The sequence below is a fragment of the Neofelis nebulosa genome, chromosome 1, assembly GCF_028018385.1.
Source record: "Neofelis nebulosa isolate mNeoNeb1 chromosome 1, mNeoNeb1.pri, whole genome shotgun sequence".
Taxonomy (NCBI): Eukaryota; Metazoa; Chordata; class Mammalia; order Carnivora; family Felidae; genus Neofelis; species Neofelis nebulosa.
This window is the reverse complement of record NC_080782.1, coordinates 145,188,890-145,207,407: the sequence shown is the minus strand read 5'-3', so window position 1 is coordinate 145,207,407 and position 18,518 is coordinate 145,188,890. Positions and strand designations below refer to the sequence as shown.

The following is an 18,518-nucleotide window of genomic DNA, read 5'->3' as shown; positions in this document are numbered from 1 at the left end:
TGAAATCAAGAGTTGGACGCTTCACCGACTGAGACACCCAGGTGCCCCCCAGGATGGTCCCCTTAAAACATTCGGCGAAAGATAGGAAAAAGCAGCACTGGGGCCGGCACCCACCTCTGTGGAAGACTGGATCTGTGGAATGTCCTTTTAGCAACAGCCACCTCATTGAAAGGCACCTTTTAACTTACTAATCAAATCTTGGTATCTGTAACTGAGGGAGTTTGGACCCCACTATGCTTCCTTCCACGAGACTAGAAGAGCATCAGTGCTGCCATCTTGGCCTTGGCTCATTCCTTCCCCGGGGGAATAGAAGATGCTGTGAAATTACCTGTTTGGTGAGTTTATCCTTCCTTCTTTCTCCTGGAGAAGCTCTCTTCTCTTCCACCAGAGGCATCTCTCCATACTCACTGGTTCAGAATCTGGGCAGGGAGGAGAGTTTCCATATCACAATTTTTTAAAATCTTCATTTTATTTATTTTGTGTGTGTGTGTGTGTGTGTGAGAGAGAGAGAGAGAGAGAGAGAGAGAGAGAGAGAGAGAAAGCAGAGGAGGGGCAGAGAGAGAGAGAGAGAGAGAGAGGGAGGCAGAATCCCAAGGAGGGATTCTCCATGCTGTCATGGGACTCCAACCCCAGGAACCATGAGATCATGACCTGAGCCGAAGTCAAGAGTGGGACACTTAACCTACTGAGTCATCCAGGTACCCCTCCATACCACAGTTTTTGTTGAAGTATTATAGTATGGGATTTTCTCAGCAACACATCTCAGAACATCTATTAGAATTCAATTTCTCCTTTGTTCTCAGGCCGTGCTTTGGCTTTGCCAAAACTTTCAAACGCTGATTGAATGCCTGCATTGCATATAGTCAGTATTTTAGTAGGCAGTAGCTGCCACCTTAATGTGAACATTTGTGGGGCATCTGGGTGGCTCAGTCGGTTGAATGTCCCGCTCTTGATTTTGGCTCAGGTCATGATCAGAGTTGTGGGATTGAGCCACATGTCAGCCTCCACCCTGGGTGTGGAGCCTGCTTAAGTCTCTCTCTCCCTCTGCCCCTTTTCCCTGCTCATGCTGTCTCTAAAACAAAAAAACAAAATTTAAAAATAAATGTGAACATTGGAGATTTTCTATTTGAGACATGAATAATTTGATACTAAAATATTATAGACCTCCAAGCTGATTTTTTTAATTTTTTGCTTTACATTATTTTATTTAAATGTTTTATTGATTTTTTTGAGAGAGAGAGCATAAGCAGGGGAGGGGCAGAGAAAGGGGGACAGAGGACCCAAAGCGAGCTCTGTACTGACAGCAGCGAGCCCGATGTGGGGCTCCAAGTCATGACCCATGAGATCATGACCTGAGCCGAAGTCGGACGCTCAGCCACCTGACCTATCCAGGTGCCCCCATGCTGATTTTCAAATATGTGATGGTGTGATAGATTTTTTACTAATTTTTGTGACTTTTTTTTTTCTGTAGGCCATATACTTAATTTTGGAACAGAACAGACACCATATTCACTGTAGTGTGATTGAACTGTGGGCTCGCTGATAATATGAAGGAAGCTGTTTCCCTCAAAAACACTTCCCAGTTTGTTTTTTACATGAAGTAGAATGAACCTATGGAAAAGTATATTATAATGTGACTATCGCCCAGATGAAGAGGGAGAACATTACCAGCACTCTAGAAACTCCCTAGCAGGTGCTTATAATAGCAGCCACCACTAACTGAGCTATGACCTTGACCTCTCACCTCCTACATTAGTTTCGCTGAGTTTTGAACTTCGTATAAATGGCAATCATACATTTTGTGTATGCATACAGGATGCAGTTTGTGGCGTCTGGCTTCTTTTTGTTAACACCGCCTTAGTTTCTTGATTCTACACATAATTCCGTGATGGTTTCCATGCCGTTCTTGGAGGCACGGAGGGAGGCAGGAAGGGAGGGTGGGGAAGAGCATGAGAGGGGACGTTTGTTGGGTACCATTTGACTGTAGCTACTCTGAAAGTGATCTAGTCCATGAAAAATTTTGGAAGAATATGAACAAGCTACATTAGCCAGTTCATGACTACCTTAGACCTTGTTTACAGGAGAGGGTGAATTAGCTCTAAATGAAAGTCTCGTTGAGCTGACTTGTTTTGACTTGTGCCGTTGGGCCGTGGACACATGATTCTGATGCCTGTGTTCCTTAAAAGGACCCCAGGGGATTGGCCTGGCTGGGTTTTACAGTACCGCCTCTGAGTCTCCTTTGACTTAAAGTTATATTCCTGGGCCCCAGGGTCTACTGTAAGGACATGTTTCCCTCTAGGTTTTCATCATAGTCACAGTTCATAAATGGATGACAAGGTAAGAGCATCCCTTTCCATGTCACATGTCCTCTTTGTAACGCTACGATGTTTTAAAGATCGGGGAGACTATGTTTGTCTTGGCCATATGTAGACTACAGAGCAAGGCTTAATGATGGAGGCAGCCATGTTTATCTTTCAATGCCTCTGAAATCCTTTAACTTCTGTTTCTGAGGACACACCCCGGGCATTGTATTTCATGGTCTGGGAGCCTTCATGTTGCTTATTGGTCAGGGCGGACAGGGAAGTTAGGTGGTGTTCTCAGGCTTCTGAGTGAGAAAGCTAGAATTTGAGTCTAGCTGTCTGACTTCCAATAAGATGGCTTTTTATTGTACTTCACTGCATGGAGGAAACACAGTGATCACAATCCACCTCTTCAGTTTTTCAGGTGAGGAAAGATTATAGAACTCTTCCGAAGTCCAGTATCCCCCCTTTTTTATTAGATTTTATTTTTAGTAATCTCTACACCTGATGTGGGTGTGAGACTTAACAACCCTGAGATTAAGAGTCGTGTGCTCTCTGGATTGAGCCGGCCAAACACTGCAGTCCAATGCCCTTTGACTTTTTTTTTTTTTTTTTTTTTTTAATTTTTTTTTCAACGATTTTATTTATTTTTGGACAGAGAGAGACAGAGCATGAACGGGGGAGGGGCAGAGAGAGAGGGAGACACAGAATCGGAAACGGGCTCCAGGCTCCGAGCCATCAGCCCAGAGCCTGACGCGGGGCTCGAACTCACAGACCGCGAGATCGTGACCTGGCTGAAGTCGGACGCTTAACTGACTGCGCCACCCAGGCGCCCCAATGCCCTTTGACTTTAACACCCTGTCTCTTGTCTCCCTCACCTCCTTGCCAATCCCAACCCAACTTTGCTATGAGCTCCTACCAACACATCAGAATGAGTGTGTGTTTTAGCTATTGACTGCACTATTCTGGACTAATAATGACTGAGTCTAAAGGTGGCACTTGTAAGCCAGAGAAGGAAGGGTGGTCATGCCTTGGTATTGTGTTGGGCAAGCTACTTTGGGACAAAAGAAATGCCACAATGTCCCTAAAATCACACCATGTAAGTTCTCTTCTACTCTCTTTTTCTTTCTTTTCTTTTTTTTTTTTTTGAGAGAGGGAGGAAGGGAGGGGGGAGAGGGAGAGAGAAAGAGATAGAGAGAGAGAGAGAGAGTGCAGAACCTGATGCAGGGCTCAATCCCATGACCCTGGGATCATGACCTGAGCCCAAATCAAGAGTCAGACACTCTGGGTGACTAAGCCACCCAGGTGCCCCTCTTCTACTCCATTTCTGCACAGATTTTTGTCTTCACACTATTCTTTCAAAAATTATTCATTGAGCACCTACTATGTGCCAAGCAGTACTCTAGGGGCTCACGACATGAGTCCGTGAACAAAACAGACAAAAGGCTCTGCTCTTCTGAGGCTTATGTTCTAGCAGGGAGTGATACAGAACAAACAGTAGACATGATAAATAATAAATGGGGAAATTAAATAGTCTGTTAGACAATGATAAATGATACCAAAGAAACAGAGCAGGGTAAGAGAGATTGGGAATGCCCAGGGGCAGGTCACTGAAGGTTGAAATGAGTGTTCAGGGTAGACTCACAAAAAAGATGGCATTTGAATAAAGATTTGTAGGCAATAAGGGAATAAGCCATTCACATATTCGAAAGAAGAGCAGTCCACAAAGAGGGACGAGCCAAGGCAAAGACCTTAATGTGGGATCATGCCTGGAACATTCAAAGTAAAGAACAAGGCCAGTGGAGGAGGCGGGGAACAATAAAAGGTGAAGTCAGAGAAGTAACCAGGAGTCGGGCCATGTAGTGGCTTGTTGGTCATTGTTTAGACTCTAGTTTTCCCTCTGATTGAAATGGGGAGGTGTTGCAGGGCTTTAACCAGAGGAGAGACGGGATATGACTGATATTTTAACTAACCATGTTGGTTGCACTGTTGCTAACAGACAGTAGGGAGGCAGGAGCTGGGGGGGGGAGGGGGCGGGGAGGAGACCAGTTAGGAGGCAATTCCAATAGCCAAGGGATGGTAGTAGCTTGAAACAGTGGAGAGAAGTGGTCACAGTCTGGATACAGGACTTCCCGATATAATGGATATGAAATGTAAGAGAAGGCAAGAATGACTGCAGTGTTTTTGGTGTAAGCATTTTCAAGATTGGAGTTTACCATCAACTGAGGTGGGAGAGACTACACGAGCACTACTGGGCACGTTAAGTACAAGCTACCTCCTAGACATCTAAAGCAGAGATGTTGAGTCTGGAGTTTGGATGAGAGTTGTGGGCGGAGATAAATTCTGGGAGCTCTTTCCCACGTAGAGATGGTAATTTAAAGCTTTGCGACTAGAAACTGGACAAGGTAACGAGGGGAGATGGAGAAGAATTCAAGGTCTAAGCTTCGAGCTCCAAACATTAAATGCAAAGAAGAAGAGGAGAAGGAACCAAGAAAGGAGATACAGAAGGAGAGTCGGGGAGGTAGTTGGGGGGAGGGGGAAATATAGTCTTTTGGAAACCAAGTCAATTACGGATATGCATCAGATGCTGCCGATGGGTCAGGCAATATGGGGACTGGGGATTGGAAATTGGATTTGGTCCTGAGATGGTCCAAGGGTGACCTTGACAAGAACATTTTGTGGTAGGGGTGAAAACCTGATTGGGGTGAGTTTAAGAGACGCTTTGAGAAGAGGTAGATAAAACAATAAGTATAAACAACTTTCAACTACTTTTTTTTTTTTATGAAGGACAGAAAACAAATGGGCCGTTGGTGAATTATGGTGAAGAGAGGTATCTTTTTAAGAAGGGAGAAATACCAGCATATTGACACAACTACTGACATTGTTGGTGCAGGGGGACGGGGGTGGGACTTCTGGGAGCATCATGGTAGGTGGGACTAGAGTCCAGCATTGGAGCAGCGGGACTGGCTTTGGAATGGGGCATAGATGGTCCATATATGGCAGTGGTGGGAAGACAGAGGGCCTCTGCATGGAGGCCCGGCTGGATGATGAGAGGGGAGGGGTCTCTGCAGCTCTCCCTTTGCATCGTTTTGTTGTTCACAGAAGGAAGGAGGTCATTGACTGAAAACAAAGATGTTGGAGAAGAATTTGAAGGTTGAGACGAGAGGAGAAGGTATGAAATAGACACCTGTGAGGGAAGGGAGGGACACGAATGGGTTAGGGAAGCATGACACAAGTGCCTCCTTGATGTTCACGGTCCTGGGTTTGAAATGACACCTGTCAGCGTGATTGTGTGTTTTTCCCTAGGGATCTTTAGCTGTGTACATGAAAGGTGGAGAACTGGATCTTTTCTCCTCCGGAGAAATTTTTTTTTTTTTAATTTTTTTTTTTAACGTTTATTTATTTTTGAGACAGAGAGAAACAGAACATGAACAGGGGAGGGTCAGAGAGAGAGGGAGACACAGAATCCGAAACAGGCTCCAGGTTCTGAGCAGTCAGCACAGAGCCCGATGCGGGGCTCGAACTCACAGAGCGCGAGATCGTGACCTGAGCTGAAGTCAGACGCTTAACCGACTGAGCCACCCAGGTGCCCCCGGAGAAAATTTTAAATGCAGCAATGTAAATGTTTCGAGAATGAACGATTCACTTCAAACAGTTATGCCTGCCTGTTTGCCTTGCATCGTCTTCCCCTCCCCCCACTCCTTTCCCTCCCTCCCGCTCTCCCTTCCTTCATCCCTCCCTTCTTTCCAAAAGCACTTGTGAGTGTCTCCTAGGTAGCTAATACAGTTGGCCCTTGAACTCACAGTGTGAGTCCACTTACACGCGGGTGTTTTTCAATAAATATATTGGGAAGTTTGGGGGAGATTTTGCCACAATTTTAAAAAACTCCCAGGTGAAGCACATAGCCTAGAAATACTCTAAAAAGTAACACAAAAATTGGGAATTATTGTTAAGATCTCAGTATATAATACATATCACATGCAAGATATGTATTGATCCACGCTTTATGTTATCTATAAGGCTTTTGGTCAGTTGAAAGCTATTAGTAAAGTTTTGGGGGAGTCAGGATTTCTATGTGAATTTTCACCTGCATCGGGCCAGGGCTTGGCTGTGCTGTTCAAGGGTCAGCTGTAGTCCCATCTGAAATTGGTTAAAAAAAACCCCACATTTCTTCAGTAAACTTTATTGAGCATTTCCTAAGTGCCAGGAGCTCTGTAAGGTACCGTGAAGATCCAAAAAAAGGAAAGAAAACCCTAGGAGCTCATCGAATGGTGAAGATGGCCCATGTTCCATGGTAATTACAGTGTAAGATGGAAATCTGTAAGCCTCAGTTCGAAAATAGAGCGTTGTGAGAATTTACAGAAGGAGAGCTTATTTCTAGCTGGAAAGAAGAGATCCCTGATGATGTGACAGATTGTATCTTCCAAGGGTGGCCACACAATCTCTCCCATCCCACCTGGTCTTTTATCAGGAGACTTTGTTACTCTTCCCATTCATAGTGGAAGTTGGTGTGTTCTTCTCTTAAATGGGCTTGTCACTCATTTGGGCCCAGCAGAAATGGCGCCATGTAACTTCGGAGGCTAGCCCAGAAAATGAGATTGAGTTCCCACCCTGTTGGCTGGGATATCATGGAAAAAGTCCTGAGCCAACACGTGAGAAGTCCAGTTGCCCTGAGGCTGCGAGAAAGCCCAGGCCACATGGAAAGCCTACTCATGTATGCTCTGGTTGACATTCCCAGCTGAGGTCCTGGCTGACAGCCAGCATTCTCGGTGGACATGTGAGGGAAGGCACCTTCACACGATTCTCGCCCCCATGACCATGGCTTCCCAGCTTGGGCATCAGACATCCCGGAGCAGAGTCAAGCCGTCCTCGCTACACATTCCCGACCCATGGAATTTGGGAACATTAGAAAATGATTGTTTTCCACCACTGAGTCTAAGAGGGGCTTGCCAGGTTGCAGTAGTTATCAGAACAGAAGATTTCTTGAAAGAGGGAATATGTCAATGTTTAGGTGTGAAGACAGTGTGATACTAAATGAGGGTGGTGATTTTATTGTGCAGGGAACCTGTTGAATTTCCCTTTCACGTTTGATGTTCTGGCTGTTGAACAGTCTTGTGGAAGTATCTCTAGATATTTATTTATCTGATTCCAGGACATTTCGAAGGTTTTGGAAAGCGGTTCTTCCTTGCTATTTCATTCCGTGATGACCCCGTACCATCAAATACACTTTAGCAGAACCGAGTCTTGAAGAGAGTTAATTTCCTTCCTTCCTTCCCTCCTTCCCTCCTTCCCTCCTTCCCTCCCTCCTTCCTTCCTTCCTTCCTTCCTTCCTTCCTTCCTTCCTTCCTTCCTTCCTTCCTTCCTTCCTTTTTTAATATTGTATTTTTGAGAGAGAGACAGAGAGCAAGTGGAGCAAGGGGCAGAGAGAGGGAGACACAGAATCCAAAGCAGTCTCCAGGCCCCGAGCTGTCCGATGCAGGGCTCGAACTCAGGACCCGTGAGATCATGACCTGAGCTGAAGTCGGACGCTTAACCAACCGAGCCACCCATGCGCCCTGAGAGTTAACTTTCATACAAAAAGTTGACAACTGGGGTGCCTGGGTGGCTTGGTCGGTTGAGCGTCCGACTTCGGCTCAGGTCATGATCTCGCAGTCTGTGAGTTCGAGCCCTGTGTCGGGCTCTGTGCTGGCAGCTCAGAGCCTGGAGCCTGCTTCGGATTCTGTGTCTCCCTCTCTCTCTGCCCCTCCCCTGCTCATGCTCTGTGTCTCTCTCTCTCTGCCAAAAATAAACATTTTAAAAAAAGTTTAAAAAAATAAGAAGTTGACAACTTCCTTAGCAGAGTTACTAGTACATTTCTTATAAAACTAATAGCACTAAACAGTACTCTTTACATGGCCACAGAAAAAATTTTTTAGAACACACACACACATATAGTGTAATTTAGTTTGAAATTAATTTTTGTCATAACCGTAATATTTTTATTTTGATCTTTTAAACTTTTATGGACTTAGCAAAGGAAGAAAAAAGGAGACTTTTTCAAGAATGGTGGTTGAAGACTTATTAGCGGCTCTTTTACCTGACTTGCCTGCCTTTTGTTCCACAGTAGATTCCTAGGTGACCAAATGGTTTGATTTTCTTGATCGTCACTCTTCTGTCCTCCTTCCTCTGGCTGCAATGATCTGTTAGTGTTGCAGCTTTCACCATTAGGGTGTTTTCTTTGCAAGTTGCTGGGACTAACCCTGGCCAACTCAAAGAACAGGTTGTTTGTGTCTAAACATTGACGGGGTTCTAATAGTCCCTCTTTCAAGAAATCTTCTGTTCTGATAACTATGGTGACCTGGCAAGCCCCTCTTAGACTCAGTGGTGTAAAACAACCCCTAAGAGGGCATGGATGGGATTTCCTACAAGGGTGTGGGAGAATTTCCAGAATCAAAAGGAAGGCTGAGAAACCAGGCAGGGCAGGCAGAGGAGTAAGGAACTGTCGGAAGACTGGAGACAGGGAGGCCTCTTCTGAGCCTCCACTGCAGGCTGATGGGCACCAACCCTTCTTAGGTACCATAACCTTCTGCTCAATCTCCGATTTCTGTTCAGGGTGCCTGTGCCCAGGGAGGGTGGATTCCTTGATGAAGCTCCCTTCTTGTCTGGATCCAGAGGGAGGAGTTTCCCAAGGTAAATCTCTACCTTTTAGCATCAAAAGGGAAACGCAAGTGAAACGGCACAGAGACCGGATGCCCGCTCCATCACTGGTTTCTGGAGGCATCTAAATGGCCAGGAGTAGACTGGACCTCCTAGGTCTTGAGTACATTCATTTGATCCAAGTGCTTCTGTTAACTAGCAATATACTTTATTTCAAAAATCATCTCCCAGTGCCTACATTTTGAAAAGAGTTAATACCTTTTAAAACAGTTTCATATTCATTAGCTCCTTCTTTACTTAAAAACTTGATGAGGTGGAAAGAACTAGAATTAACATTCCCTCCTGTGAGATGAAAACCAGAGGCAGTGGATATTTAAGGCACTTGTCCCAGGTCACCCTGAGGCCTCAAAAGCATAATCAAGGCTCCGGCTGAGTTTGACTTTCATCCCTCAGTTCTTCCTCTGTTTTTTCATGAAGCTGTTTCCTGAGGTACAGTTACTACACTTCCTTCCCCCCCCCATTCACAAAACTCTCAGTGTTCATTAGGAAGCTGCACCACGGAAAGAGAAGTGCTCTAGAAGGGTAAGATGCAAATCTTGACTTCACCACCTACAGTAATCTCTCTTCCCTGAGCCCTGGTGACTCTCCCCTCCAGGGGCTAATAAAAGAATAAAATGGAGAGATCCATATTATTGGGGGGGGGATTATAAAGCAAAGTGTCATGTAATTGGGGAGTATTATTATTCTACTGATTCATGCTCTAAATTCTCTTTCTAAGGGTAGACATCGAGCGACATTATCACTGACTATTATACCGCGTGCTAGTTCAGCATGTGAGTATTATCAATGCAAAGGGGGTTCCCCATGCGATATCAGTGTAGATGGAATCAGTGCCTCCAGTCCCTCAGGCCTGAATCACATCGTCTGCAGTTTGTTTTTCCTTCTACCTGTTAAGCATGCAGTAGTAAAGATGTTCGATTTCCAAAGAATAATTAAGCCAAGGACGCGGTGTCCCATCTTTGATGAAATGCAGATTTCACATTAAATTCGGATCCTTCATTTTTAAAGGTTGAGTAGAATAGCGTCTAAAAAAAGAATTCCCCCTGGTTAAATTTAGGCTGCTGGAAAAAAAAAAAAAGAGAGAAATTTAATGTAAGATTATTCTTGGTACAGAAACATTTTCGCTTGGCTGTGAAATGGATACATTTAAAAATGGCTGCAGGCTCTTGCCTTTGGAATTGTGTGGGGGATGATCCAACAAATGTGAATAGACCTGTTCGAATCGGTCACACTGCTTCCCTGCCCCTAATGAACGGTTTCACGTGTTAGTGCCAAGTAATGGTGTCTGCTTGTAGGTGTGCTCCCCCTGCGTGAGTGGGTCCAGCAGAGTTGGTGGTAATCTTACACCCAATGGCCTCTCCATGCGGGCTGGGCTTACCCCAGTTCCTGGACAGGTAGGACGCTGGTTTTGCCAATTTCAAATTATGAGCCTCATCTAGACACGCCTAGGCACGGAAGTACTATGTGGCACCTCCCGCCGCTTCAAGAGACATACCAACCTTTACTCTGTTGCAGAGAGTAAATTTTATATATATATATACGTATATATATATATATATATATATATATATATACACACACACACACACATACACACACTCACAGGTACATATGTATATATATAATTATGCATATCATTATAGCAATAGATGACACTTACTGAACTGTTACTGTGTAGCAGGTACTAGGTTGATAACTTTACACATTTTTATTTTTGTAATTAGTTAACTTATTTATTTATGGTTTATTTTATTTTATTTTGAGAGAGAGAGCGCACGCATACAAGCGGGGGAGAGGGACAGAGGGGAAGAAAGAGAATCTGGAGCGGACTCCACGCTGAGTACAGAGCCCAACGTGGGGACCCATCCCACGACCCTGGGATCGTGACTTGAGCCGAAATCAAGGGTCAGACTCTCAAGCGGCTGAGCCGCCCAGGCATCCCCTGCGCATTGTTTTTAAATTCATGCTGTGAACACAGAAGTTCCTGAAGAACATAAAATGACTCACTGGGGCCATGAAATAGTCCAGCCATTTGCTCTACAGAAGCATGTTCGTCACCGGCTGGGAAAGGACAAAAGAAAAGAACATGATGCATCTTTCCTCGAAATCTAGAGAGTTTTGCTTTCTTGCTGCTTTACCAAAGAAGGAACTCTAAACGAAAAAACAGGGAATGTTCTTTCTCATCCTGTCCCATTGCATTCTATCTCCCAGACTGAAGGAAGGCAGCAAACACTCTGGCGAGCCCCCCACCCCCACCCCATGCCTCTAACTCACGTGCTCTAATAGACTCAAAAGAAGAAAAGTCATCGTACAGGAGAGCATCTCTCTCCCCAACCCACCCAGCTCCTACCAGGCAGAGCTGTTGGCATCTGACCATCAGGCAGGCTGTCCTTTGATCGGGACTCTTTCCTTCGGCCACTTGCAAAGCCTGGTCACACAGTCGGCCTCAGAGGACCTTCCTGGGTGGGGATTGGGAGGCCATAAAGTGATTCAGTTGCTTTTCCTGCTGTGGGCTCTGGGGCCTCAGTCATGAATGATGACTGTTGTTGGAAGAGTGGCTGAGTTATTATAATAATACCTGTCCTTCCACCCTGCAGGGATGTCGTCAGTGTGAGATGACATAAAGGATATGAAAGTCCTTTGAAAAGTATAAAAGACGTAAGTCCAAAGAATAAAAGAACAAAAAAGCATTATGATTCCAATGATGTCAGAGCCTTCCACCCCAGGACAATTGGAATGTTCAATGACAAGCCAAGTTTTCTCTGTAGGCCCCAGGGTTTTCACCCAAGTTTTTAACAGATTTGTCTCAAGCTAACCACGCTCTTAGGGAAAAAAGAAGAATGGAAAAGAGCAGTGAGCTCCCCGTCTTGGGTCAGATCCTGCTGTAAATGTTCTCTCTCACACACACGTGCATGGACAGACCCAAACCTACGTGTGCACAGGACATACGCCTACGAAATATAAAAAGGTTGTGTAAATACCGAGAGAGGGGGGGAAAGTGTAATCCAGATGTAGCTGGAACCTCTCTGCTCTTATAGATCTGAGTCAGATTACCCGAGTCTCTGAGCACCCCAAGTCTCTGCAAGATTGCTACAAGTTCCCCAGGTTTCTGATGGTTACACAAGTTTTTCTCGTTTCTGTCTTGGGGTTTCTGTGGCCGACAGGCAGACTCGTTACCGTGTGACCTAGAGAGACAACACAGAGAAATCAGCCTCTCTGATCCCAACAGTCCCCATTTTCCATCCCAAACATGAGGTCGATCATGTAGGAATGGGGGAGAGTGCACTGGGTGTGCAGGTGGGACTCCGTTTGTTCGGCAACAGTGAAGACAGTACTCCGTTCCGGACATATCTTGAGTGACCACTCCTTTCCAGGAGAGATTGAGAGCCTCTTTCCAAAAGCTGACTCTTCTTCCTGACCCTTCTCATTTCCCACATCCCTCGTCCCTTACCATTAAGGGAGCCAAAGAACAGATTTCATTTCCTCGTCTCAAGCAGGGCAGCGTCCTTCCACCACCCCCAATTCCCTGGGCAAGGCTCCTCCTCTTCCAGAAGGCACTCTTTCAAATAATGAAGAGGGTTTCCAACTGGATCCAGAGAAAAAAATTGTCTTCACTTCCTGACAAAAGTGTGAAAAATTTACATATTCCTTAAAAATTCCACAGCCTCTCAGGGCCGAACACTGATAACAGAATCATGTTCAATGTGTTTTGACTATGACGCTAAATAGGTGGCTTAGCGAAATCTTTCGGTTAGATGCAATTGTGTGGGAGAGCTAACGGAGCTAGACTCATTCCATGTTGCTCTGTTATTCTATTGAGAGAAAGACGGGGGAGAAAAAAAGCTTTATTTCTGTCAGTGGAAGAAATGATGAGCTGTCTAAAAATAACATAAGGAGAACACCCACTACTCCTGTCCCTTCTCAGATGTCACATCGCATTGATCTTGGTGAGCCGGGAAGTCACTTAGTGCATCCTTTAAAAAGTCATACTGTCCAGGGAGAGAAGGACACCTTCTTTCACTTCCAATCAGCCAACCCATCACTCCTTTTCTCCATTGGTAGGGTTGCAGAGGAATGTAAAAGGTATGAGTCATGTTCTGAAAATCCAAACACACATGCAGAGCATATAAAATGAACCGCGAGGAGAGCAGGAATTAGAGACACAATGCGGCCCTTTGTGAAACATGGCAACATCCCTGGGGACCAAGGTTTCTGAGTGTTGTTGAGCCGAGGGTAATGACAGGGTTCAGGGTTTGCCAGAGAGTGTGTGATAACACGGAGATTTTTAGGAAAAGTGCAGTGAGCCTTTAATCAAGCGTCAGAGGGGCTCGCCAATGGTGCCCATTCTGTCAGTTGTTTATGCGGTGGGTGGGCCTCAGTCAGAACGTCGCCCTTTTTCGCTATGAAAATTTATGGAGCGTTTATCTAATTTTTTTTTTCTCCTTGAGGGAAACATTTGCAAAATGTTAATTACACAGGTTCTAGATTTACCGTTCCTGAAAGATGAATTCTGGAACATTACTTTTACCTGTGGTCACCTCTCTTAACTGGGAATTGAGTTTCACTGACTTGGGATGTCACCCTGAGGGGATGTCTGTGACTCCGGAGGAATCCCTTGGGATCTACCACATTTTGGAGTTGGGGGAGGTATTATTCTGGGCTGCAGGTTATGGCTGTTAGATGGATAACACGTCAGGAGGATCGCAGCCACGCACAAATGGAGAAATTTTGACTTGCTATGCCTTCCATGTAACAGTTATTACGTTTGTGGGGGTTTTTTTTGTTTCTTTTTTTTTTTGTAGATAATTGTTCAATCATAGAGTGTTATGGTGGAGTCTTTGATCTCATTCCCCAAAGTTAACTGTAAAACTTTTGTATGAGCTCCCGTATTCCTGGATTACAAAATGGCACCAGCAGACAATTCTTACTGTCATGGATAATTGCCAGAGAGAGGGGAAATAGGATAGAGGGCTGGGATAAAGAATGAAAGTAAACACTTAAGAGGAACATAATGCTTTAGAGGAAGGCACAGCACTGTAATAGTGTAACGATTCCAATCCCAGATTCATGGTGATTTAATGAAATAAGCAGCATGCGTTGGCCCTAAACATATGTTGACAGAGGCAGATTGAATATCAGAGATTTCTATTGTAAAGTAGTGATTTTTGTGTCCAAGATGTCATTATCTTCCAAAGATATACACTCCTTTGAGGTCTGAAAATATAGGTAGTTCCCTTTTAATGCTTCTTGAGCTTTGCACTCATTGTTTTATCTTGGAAGACGCTTGTGATTTCCATGCACAGACACTGTCATAGGATCTGCATTTTAACAATCAGCAGCCCAAGACTATTCGATAGAAAGGCTGGAGGAGAATGAGAAGGCTTCTTATTCTGGCTGTCATAGATGACTGTTGGGTTTATAAAGGCCTTCAGATAGAATGACAAGGAGAATTCAAAACCCGATGCTTTGATTAGAACTAATTAGAACGAACCCCTGCTCTCTTCTTCATTTGCCAGGTAGCATACCTTACCTTAATTTCTGGGGGAGGGGTGGAGAAAACTCTGCCCAAACAGGATGTACAGCTGTTGATTTGGAACCATGTCGTACAACAGAACTAAAGGAAGGGGTTGAACTCACTGCCTTATCCTGAAACACGTCTCCAGGATTGGTCCCATGGTTTTTACCACGGATGGCAGAGAAAGGCAGAGCAAGAACAAAATTGTGTTAATGTGGCCACCAATGCCATCCTGTCAGTATCCGCCAAAGCTGGGATATCACTTAACCCACCTCATATTTTTCTTTAATTTTTTTTAATGTTTATTTATTTTGAGAGAGAGAGCACAGGCAGGGGAGGGGCAGAGAGAGAGGGAGACACAGAATGTGAAGCAGGCTCCAGGCTCTGGGCTGTCATCACAGAGCCCAACGCGGGACTTGAACTCATGAGCTGGGAGATCATGACCTGGGCCGAAGACTGAGCCTCCCAGTTGTCCCTTAACCACCTAATATTTTAGCCCACTGCCATGACTTGAAATTCAGGGCCTTTTCCACACAGGACTAGGAATCCCTCTCTGATTTTGCTCTCAAGACAATGATCCCCTCATCTTATATTTGTCTGTTGCTTCCTCCCAAATGTCATCTTTGGTCCATACTTCCAGGGTTGGGCCTTGGCTTTCACGCACTACATGGTATTTGGTGTTTTAAATTATACCTGCAATTCTCATGGCAGACCTAGGAAGTCATTACAGAATGAAGGGAGTCAGCAGCTCTGATTTAATATTTTTCTGTCCCTAGGTCTTAAATCCTTCTGCTTTGTCCAAGTCTTCATTTACCCCAACACTAGGATAAGATTTCAGAGGATACTTTTCCTCATGAAATTCTCCATGTTTTTTTTGACTGAAAGAAAAGATTCATTCACCACAGAATTCATCCAAATTTGAAGAAGAGGGTTAGAAAGTTCAGATGTTATTCCAAATGGATATTAAAAAAAAAAAAAAAAAAGCCAATCTATCAGTAATGAAGGTAATATAGAGCTAAATAGAAAACAAAACGGTTCCCTTCTGGAAAAACAAAATTCACAAGATTTTTTTTTTTCCTTGGATATCAGCCTTTTCAAGATTTGGAGTTCCTAGTCATTGAAAAGCTTTGCTCATTTTCTATCATGGTAACATATATAGATAGTACAGTAGCTAATTGCAATTACCCTAGATAAAGACCAAAAGAAAAAGAAAAAAGGAAAAAAGATTTTCTTCCCCCATTTCTTAGTTTGTGCACATTCCATTCCAGATGGGGCCCATTATGTGATGTTGTATTTCAAAAGGGAAACATGTCTTAAAGTTGCTGAAAAAATGTCCATTAAGGAAATAAGAGCCGCTGCAGGAAAGACACGTGTTATCTATTTCTTCAATTAGTCGCAAAATCCTGGTAGTATTCCTGGAGAACTGTGGGGGTTCTAATTGAAATATTCGAATCCCCACTCCTCCCCAACCCACCAATGCTATTGTGAAAAGGGAGAAAGAATCATAGGATTCAATTCTGGGGGAAAAACCATTTCTGATTTTGTAGCTAAGAGAATAGAGTTGCGCAATTTTGCTTAATGTGTCGTTTATTAAAAGTTTTTCTCAGTAGGACAGCAAGCAATTATGTGAAGCAGCTGGGTTACAGAAGGACCGATCACATGTTATTACACGCAGAGGAATTATGGATTATGGAAAGATGAACAATGTAATTATGCTCACGGAGTGTCACTTATTAATTTTTTAAGGTGAGATTTGCAATAATTTCATAATAGCTATAAAAATCAGAGCAAATGCCTGGGTTGCTAAGGGTCTCCAAGATTTAAAATTGGTACATGGCTTTCATTTTGTTAAAATGTGGTAGAGGGCATGATCGTTTTCAGCGCTGCAAGGGGAATGAAATCCTACAAATGCTGAGGCCAAAATCTAAAACTTTTAATCAAAAATCCTCGTTTCATTAACTTTCTTTTGTCACAACGCTAGTCCCTTCCTGGGTTACTGTAGTGATGGACTCATATAGGATAACCCACAACTGTCTTTCATTTCCTCTGAGTAATTATGCAAAGTGAAAAGCCGCCTGAGTCCCCAAGTCAATTAACACCTTTTCCGGCTCCACTACCGTAATTATTTGAGAAGCCTCACCTTTAAGAAGCCAAAAGACAATCGCTCAAAACTCAGGGCCACCTTAGCCTTTTGGGGGCCCTGCTCTAAACTGTTTAAAATACTTTTTCTCAATTATTCTTTCCATTGCCTCCTCCACCCTCTTGTTTCTAGTTTCTTCTTAGCATTATTGCTAATTAGGTTCGCTTTTTCAAACAGGCGGAGGACAGTCTGTGTTGCCAGGTAAGTAGGTGGTATTTGCAGTGAGCAATTAAAATGAGCTTTGCTGGAAGGAAGGAAGGAAGGAAGGAAGGAAGGAAGGAAGAAAGAGAGAAAGAAGGAAGGAAAACTAATAACAATAGTAAAGCAACAACAACAACAGATAAGGGTAAAAAAACTGAGGTGACAAGAGAAGTTAACCTGCAGTAGTAAGCTGTGAGGTGACTTGAAAATCCGCATCTGTAGGTGAGTGGGTGGCCTGAGCACTGGCTTTTGGCCAACTCACATAAAAAAAAAAAAAAAGCACAACAAAACAGAAAAACAACAAAGGAATACAGAATCATCATCTCAAATCTGATAATTTTTTAAATTTCCCAGCTGCTACATAGCTTTAATTTTTACCTTTGAGTATTTTCCTCTGAATGGTAATAACTTCATTTTTTTTTTAGCTTCCCAATGGAATTGATACTCACTATTAAAATGTGAAATTGAGTAAAAATCTCCAAAAATCCCCAGTGAAAAATTCTGCTAACACTGAGTGTCTGTGCTCTTTCCAGCACTTTCCATCTGACACATAAATATGGATGATAGATACAAATATATATAATTATACGTATACATAAATTTATGTATATATAAGTATACATATATGCATTTTTATTAAAAATTCACTTGTTCATAACATATATATTGAGCATCTATTATGTTCCAGGCAATGGGATACCGTGGTGACCAAAAACCGACACGGTCCCTCTTCTTGGGGAGCCTAACAGCCTAGTTCAGGAGAGAGAGATTAATTAAAGAAACCTGTAACATTACAAATGTGGCAAGTGCCATCCATGAAGGAGAGGTACGTATTATAAGACTTTATGCTGGGGACAAGGGCTTAATCCAAGACGCCAGGGAAGGTTTTCTGGAAGAACTGATGACACTGAATTGAGATTTTCAGGAAGAAGATAGATGGTGCCTTGAAAAGATAGGGATGTCAAGGAGCAAGGATTTCCTTTCCCCTTGGGGTCCATCTAGCTGGACTGAGAATCAGACTGATAGGAGACGAGTTGACAGAAAATCAAATTTGGTTTCGTACATAAGGGGGGGTTTACACAGACACAAAATTCCACGAGGCTTAGAGGCCATCCTGAGCCAAGGAGAGGGGTGAGGTCTGAGGATACATAGGCAAGAATGTGAGAGGAGATGCTTGCAAAATAAAGGTTGCCTTATGAAGTAAGTAGTCTCTCAGGTAGAGAGGAATCTTTTGTTGATAGTTGTCTTCCTGGTATAAACTCTCCTTTCCTGTGTAAATTTAGGCCTGGGGTGGGGGGTGCAGGGGGGAGCGGTAAAGAGCCCTTCTTGAATCCCCTGGGCTCTAATTGCCTTTAACTCAAAACTGTGTTCAATGCAGGAGTGGCCTGCCCTTGGCCTCTACAGGCGTGAGGGGAAAAGAGGGTCCAGGACAGCTGAGCTTTTTAGGTAGAGGAAGCTGCTTGGTAAAAGGCTTCATGATAGGAGGAGGTACATGCATTTGAGAAAAATAAACAAGGCTAACATCCAGAGAGTAAATCTGTCACCATGGGAGACGAGCTCAGAGTGGCTGGTAAGAGCCAGACTTTGTAGGGCCTTGTAGACCCTGCTGGCACTCGGTTCTCACCTCCAAGAGTAATGGAAGCAGTGATTCAGGCATGGAGGTGAT

General features: G+C 43.9%; 1 long non-coding RNA gene across 3 annotated transcripts; it reads right to left on the bottom strand.

The window, feature by feature from the left end:
• Positions 1–344: 344 nt before the first annotated feature.
• Positions 345–11,678, bottom strand: LOC131516877 (uncharacterized). Of its 3 annotated transcripts, none has more exons than XR_009264283.1 (4): positions 11,347–11,678; positions 11,004–11,057; positions 9,884–10,021; positions 345–419 (listed from the first exon to the last, which is right to left on the bottom strand). It is a non-coding gene; the product is annotated as an uncharacterized LOC131516877 (long non-coding RNA). The 3 variants fall into 3 exon arrangements; XR_009264284.1 differs by lacking the exon at positions 345–419 and adding an exon at positions 5,112–5,487 and having other exon boundaries at positions 9,884–10,057; XR_009264282.1 differs by lacking the exon at positions 345–419 and adding an exon at positions 5,112–5,487.
• Positions 11,679–18,518: the final 6,840 nt, after the last annotated feature.